This window comes from Taudactylus pleione, unplaced genomic scaffold (genome assembly GCF_031769625.1).
Source record: "Taudactylus pleione unplaced genomic scaffold, aTauple2 ptg000296l, whole genome shotgun sequence".
NCBI lineage: Eukaryota > Metazoa > Chordata > Amphibia > Anura > Myobatrachidae > Taudactylus > Taudactylus pleione.
In genome coordinates, this window is record NW_028284698.1 from 16,933,309 (window position 1) to 16,939,308 (window position 6,000).

The following is a 6,000-nucleotide window of genomic DNA, read 5'->3' on the forward strand; positions in this document are numbered from 1 at the left end:
GCAATCTTTGTCCACCCTCCTCGCAAAGTTCTTTAAGCTGGCTCAGGTGTGTCGGGTGCAGCGATGGATGGCAGGTGTAAGGCCCGCTGCACATTTTCAATATAATTAAGGTCAGGATTTCTGAGAATTTAGATTATCTTAATTCTTTTTGAGTCATTGATTTTGCTATGTGCTTTTGATCAGTGTCCTATTGAAAGAAAATCTTTCTCTCTAGTTTGACACTTTAGGTGAAGTGTATCTGCTTTCTCTGGTTGGCACTATTCACATTTCCCATCAATACTAATATAATTAATAGTCCCTGCTGCTGGAAAGTATCAAATGACTTAATTCATCTACTATCATAGGGCCTGATTCAGCATGGATCGCAATAACAACCACTTACGCAGATCGGTCAATTGTTACGCACTGCACGTGAGCAGCGATCACACTGCGATTTTGGACACAAACAGGAATCTATCGCAGAGTGAGTGAGAGGCTGTGAGCATTTGAGGGGTGGTATCGGGGGGAGTGGTTGCAGAAACGCAGACGTGTCTGTCTGTTTGAACGCCGTTGCATGGGCATGCATAAACTAGCCACTGCGATTGCCTACGCAGCTTGAATACTCACTGCGTGCGACGAGACTTGCAATTTCTGTGACAGGTCAGAACTGCTGTAATTGTGCGTGAGGGGCCGATGTGCTTCGATGTTACCAATGTATACGCAGGACTATGATATATATCAGAAGGCAGCAGTGGGCATCTCTATGCCGGCTGAGCTGTGGCAGACATTAGAATATTTGTACAGCTTCATTGCTTGTGATTAAGCAGTTGCTATCCGTGCTGAATCAGGCCCACAGTTCACAGTAGTGGTGGTGCTATCTTTTGTTGGGTGTATTATTGCCACTATACATATTGCATGGTATTGTCATATAGCATGGCATTCAGATCACAACACTTTCTGAAGTATCTTCTAAATGGCATTTTGTAAACTATATACAAGCAAGATTTCTTACAGAGACAGAGGGCCTGATTCAGCAAGGAACGCAAAGGAGAGAATGCACGCGATTGTTTGATTAATTCGCACTGCACATGCATATGCTCGCACTGCGCGTGTGCAAACTAGCCAGTGCGATCGGGTTATGGTACGCAGACTACACGCAGTATGCAAGCAGACCCTTCCGATATTGATTGACAGGAAGTGCCATTTTGTTGGTGGTGACTTTGTGGTCAGGCGAATGCAGGCGTTATAACACCGTTATAGGGGCGTGCTTAATTAAGGCAGTGCAGCGGCATATGCAGGCATACCGTAAATTGTACACAGGAAGCGGACAAAATCCTGCGGCAGGTCAAGCCAACCACTATTGTGCGTGTATTACACCTGTCTAAATTTGTGCTTGCAGTTACAAGCATGATATATGTTGAACGCGCATTGACCCGGGGCTGGCATGTGTGAAAAGTCTGAACCGGCTTGACAGTACCGGGTCCACGACCCTGGTCGCTATCGTTTTTTCCTGGGACGTGCAACCCAGGTTGACGACTCAGCTCAAGTCTGAAAGATGCGACCTGGCTCTTGATGACCTGGGTCATGCCTAAAAGAAATTGCTTGGGCAGGGACAGTAGCGCTTGGAGATGACAGCGCTTGGAGATGTCGCCATAGGATTACTATGGCGACAACACCTCAACAGTAGGGTAAAACTAACCTGTCTCACGACGGTCTAAACCCAGCTCACGTTCCCTATTAGTGGGTGAACAATACAACGCTTGGTGAAATCTGCTTCACAATGATAGGAAGAGCCGACAACGAAGGATCAAAAAGCGACGTCGCTATGAACGCTCTGTGGCAACAAAATGTAAAAAATGTGTCGGTGGTTAAATACATTTTGATAACACTGTATGTATATTGGGGTATCGGGCAGAAATATGAATTCACATTTTCTCATTATAAAGCACAGGGCCTGATTCAGAGTTGTAGGCAAACCAGAAGGTCTGTGTACAACTCCGATGGTGGCCGATTGGCACATGCACCGGATCTGTACTGCGCATGTGCCGATCAGGGTCTGCGAGATCGCTCGCACTGACCCCTAAGCCTCAGCATGACTGACATGCGTTTGGGGGAGGGAGGGGGCAGTGATAGCCAATGTCCTAGAAAATGAGGGCATGTCTTTCCTATTGTTTTGGGTGGGAGGAGGTCAGTGGCTGTGTCATCCAATGCAGCTTCACTGGCCCGACTGTGTGAAAACACCAGGCATTCTGAGTAACACGAGGGCAGTGGTGTACCTAGGGCAGGGCGAGCGGGGCACGTCTCTCCCATAAAGCAGAGCGCACCAGCCCGGGAGGATTGACGTGCGGACGGCGGCGGGAGCCGGAGCGTGGATTCAGGTAAGTATTTTACTTTTATTTATTCATTAATGTCAGTGTGTATTTATCGGGGTGGGACTACTACTGGGGGCACTGCTTCGGGTGGGGGGAGACCACTTCTGGGGGGGCACTGTTACTAAGGAGGGGACTACTACTGGGGGCACTGCTCCGGGGGGGGCACTACGGGGGGGCACTGTTACTAAGGAGGGGACTATTACTGGGGGCACTGCATTGGGGGGGACCACTACTGGGGACTACTACAGGGAGCACTGCATCAAGGGGGACTCCTACTGGGTCCACTATATAATGGGCACTGTATAGGGAGGGACTACTACTGGGGCAGTGGCATAACTATAAATTTTGCTCCCCCCTGCCAAAAATATTTCTGACGACCCCCCCATGGCATTTTGGTAAAATAATAACAGGGCCATTTATATGCAATTTGGCTCCCAGTGCAAAAGTTTAAAATGTGCCCTACCCCCCTAGACAGTTTGCAGTATTTTTCCTCCTTGTAGTAATGCCCCTTACACATTATACCACACACCGTAATGCCCCTTACACATTATTCTACACACCATAATGCCCATTACACATTATTCCGCACACTGTAATGCCTATGACCAAAGTGCCACTTACATATTTGCCCCCTGACACCATTTTATACCCCACAGTAAGGCTTCTAATTACTTTTAAATTACCTGCTCGTTGTCAGGGGTCTTGTACAGTGCCCCCAGTAGTGGCCCCCCTATGCAGTGCCCCTTATATAGTGCCCCAGGTAGGGGTCCCCTATGCAGTGCCCCTTATATAATTCCCCCAGTAGTAGTCCCACCAGTGCAGTGCCCCAGTAGTAGTCCCACCAATGCAGTACCCCCAGTAGTAGCCCCCCCAGCAATGCCCCCAGTAGTAGTCCCCTCCCCCTCAGCAATGCCCCCAGTAGTAGTCCCCCCCAGCAATGCCCCCAGGAGCAGTCCCCCCAGCAGTGCACCCAGTAGTAGTCCCCCCAGCAGTACCCCTAGTAGCAGTCCCACCCAGCAGTGCGCCCAGTTGTAGTCCCCCCAGCAGTACTCCTAGCAGCAGTCCCACCCAGCAGTGCCCCCAGTAGTAGTAGTCCCACCCAGCAGTGCCCCCAGTAGTCCCCCCCAGCAGTGCCCCCCAGTAGTAATCCCCCCCAGCAGTACCAGTAGTAGTAACCCCCCCAGCAATGCCCCCAGTAGTCCCCTCCAGCAGTACCAGTAGTAGTAACCCCCCCAGCAATGCCCCCAGTAGTCCCCCCCAACAGTACCAGTAGTAGTAACCCCCCCAGAAATGTCCCCCAGCAGTACCCACCAGCAGTACCAGTAGTAGTAACCCCCCCAGCAATGCCCCCAGTAGTCCCCCCCAGCAGTACCAATAGTAGTAACCCCAACCAGCAATGCCCCCCAGCAGTACCCCCCAGTAGTAGTAACCCCCCAGCAATGCCCCCCAGTAGTCCCCCCCAGCAGTACCAGTAGTAGTAACCCCCCCAGCAATGCCCCCCAGCAGTACCCCCCAGCAGTACCAGTAGTAGTAACCCCCACCAGCAATGCCCCCAGTAGTCCCCCCCAGCAGTACCAATAGTAGTAACCCCCCCAGCATTGCCCCCAGTAGTCCCCCCCCAGCAGTACCAGTAGTAGTAACCCCCCCAGCAATGCCCCCCAGTAATCCCCCCCAGCAGTACCAGTAGTAGTAACCCCCCCAGCAATGCCAGCAGTACCAGTAGTAGTAACCCCCCCAGCAATGCCCCCAGTAGTCCCCCCCAGCAGTACCAGTAGTAGTAACCCCCCTGCAATGCCCCCAGTAGTCCCCCCCAGCAGTACCAGTAGTAGTAACCCCCCAGCAATGCCACCCAGTAGTAGTCCCCCCCAGCAGTACCAGTAGCAGTAACCTCCCCAGCAATGCCCCCCAGTAGTACTCCCCCCCCAGCAGTACCAGTAGTAGTAACCCCCCCAGCAATGCCCCCCAGTAGTAGTAACCCCCCCAGCAATACCCCCCAGTAGCAGTCCCTCCCCCAGCAGTACCAGTAGTTAACCCCCCCCAGCAATGCCCCCCAGTAGTAGTAACCCCCCCGGCCAGACAGACACACCAAAAAATAAAGACCTTCACTTACCTTGATCCCCGCTCCGGCATCAGCTCGTCCGTCTGGCGTCCTCCCGGGCCGGCCCACTCTGCATTATGGGAGAGCTCTCCCATCAGCCACTGCAGGAGCCAGAAGATGCCCAGCTCCGGCAGTCTGTTTGACTCTCATCGGCTGCTAAAACAAACACACAGCTGCCGGCGCCGGCGGCTGTGTGTTTGTTATACTAATAGTGTAGTGCGGACAGCACTTATGTGCTGTCCGCACTACCGCCCTGCCTGGGTGACTAACAGATGCTAGAGGTCCAGTAGGACCTCTAGCATCTGTCTCCTCCTTGGAGGGACTTTTTCTGCAGATTTCATGCGGATGGCTAGTCCGCACGGAATCTGCAGCCACAGTGCCCCACAAGCCCCCGCGCCCCCAAGCCACCGCGGGGTCTGCGGGGGCTGTAGTTACGCCACTGTACTGGGGACTACTACTGGGGGGGGGAGACTACTACTGGGGGCACTGCATCAAGGGGGATTCCTACTGGCGCACTATATAAGGGGCTTACTACTGGGGACACTGCACAGGGGGGACCACTAATGGGAGCACTGAAAAGGGAGAACCACTACAGGGGCACTGCATAGGGGGGATAACTACTGGGGGCCTGCAAAAGGGGGAATCACTCCTTGGGGCACTGTATAAAGGGCACTGCATATGGGGGATCACTACTGGGGGGCTGCATATGGGAGATCACTACTGGGTGCACTGTATAAGGGGAACTAATGGCGGGCTGCATAACGGGGACTACTACAGGGGGAACTGTGTAAGGGGCACCACTGGGGGCTTGCATAAGAGGGACCACTACTAGGAGCATTGTATACTGGGGGTACTATATAAGGGGTACTACTGGGGGCCTGCATAAGGGGGACCACTACTAGGGGCACTGCATAGGGGGGACTGTATAAGGGGCACTGCATCAAGGTGCAAACGGAAAGAAATGTTCCCAGTGACAAGAAAGGGGTGTGTGTCATGTTGACACGCACCATTTTTCAGTGGCCACGCCCTTTGTGATCACGCCACGCGCACATGGGGGGGTGGGGGCTCCATTTACAAATTTGCCCTGGGCTCCAAAATACCCTAGTTACGCCACTGCACGAGGGTTACTCAGATGACTGATGTTCACACAAATGATCCAATGCTGCATCCTCGGACTCAGCAGCAGATCACAGAAGCCGGCAGGAGGCATCTATTTGCACAATACGTGTCCTGCTATACATATTGGTAGAATTTTGCACCTGGACAATGGGGCTGATTTAGAGGTCAATGGTAAAGTCACCACCACTGTGTCTTTGTACATGTGCAGTGGCTGCGCTAAAATATGCAAACGCCACAGGAGGCATGTTGTGTAAAATAACGCACACTGCCGGCTTCTCTGATCATCTGTTGCATCCGAAAACGCAGCATCGGATCAACTGCATAAACATCGCTGGGCCATGGGACATCTGAGTAACCCTCACGTTACTCAGGATATCCGGGGAAACTATGCTGCTGGGGCCAGTGAAACTGCATCCAAGGATGCACGCACTG